At 44.4% G+C, this 696-nt stretch overlaps 1 pseudogene; it reads left to right on the forward strand.

Moving 5' to 3' along the window:
* Nucleotides 1-647, forward strand: part of LOC101490104 (UDP-glucose flavonoid 3-O-glucosyltransferase 7-like) — a 1,741-nt pseudogene extending 1,094 nt beyond the window's left edge.
* Nucleotides 648-696: the final 49 nt, after the last annotated feature.

Below are 696 nucleotides of genomic sequence, written 5' to 3' on the forward strand. Positions count from 1 at the left end.
GTACGAAAGCGAAGAAGAGAAAGAAAAGTGGTTGCCGAAGGGATTCGAAGATAGAAACAGTGAGAAGGGTTTGATAGTTAGGGGATGGGCCCCACAGGTATTGATTTTGGGCCATCCTGCTGTGGGTGCGTTTATGACGCATTGTGGATGGAATTCTATTGTGGAGGCGGTTAGTGCGGGGATTCCGATGATTACGTGGCCGGTGCATGGTGAACAATTTTACAATGAGAAGTTGATAACGCAGGTGCGGGGAATTGGGGTGGAGGTGGGTGCAACGGAATGGTGTCTACATGGTTTTGTAGAGAGTGAGAAAGTGGTGAGTAGAGATAGTATAGAGAAGGCTTTGAGGAGATTGATGGACGGTGGTGATGATGCGCAGGAAATCAGACGGCGTGCGCGAGAGTTTGGTGATAAGGCTAAACAAGCTGTTCAACAAGGTGGCTCGTCTCATAATAATTTGTTGGCTTTGATCCATGATCTTACAAGACTGAGAGACCACAAGCCACAATCTTAACCCTTTTCAGTTTGTGATGATGTCTGTTCTTTGATTGTTGTGTTAAATAGATAATTTTTTGCGTGTGGTGTTTGCATTGTTCTTCATACATAATTCAAAATAAGCCTTAGAACAGACAACGCAGTCTAATAAAGTGTGTAAAATTTGACCCCTCTTGTTACTATTTGCAATACCCCCCCCCC

The sequence above is a fragment of the Cicer arietinum genome, chromosome 7, assembly GCF_000331145.2.
Source record: "Cicer arietinum cultivar CDC Frontier isolate Library 1 chromosome 7, Cicar.CDCFrontier_v2.0, whole genome shotgun sequence".
NCBI classification, from domain to species: domain Eukaryota; kingdom Viridiplantae; phylum Streptophyta; class Magnoliopsida; order Fabales; family Fabaceae; genus Cicer; species Cicer arietinum.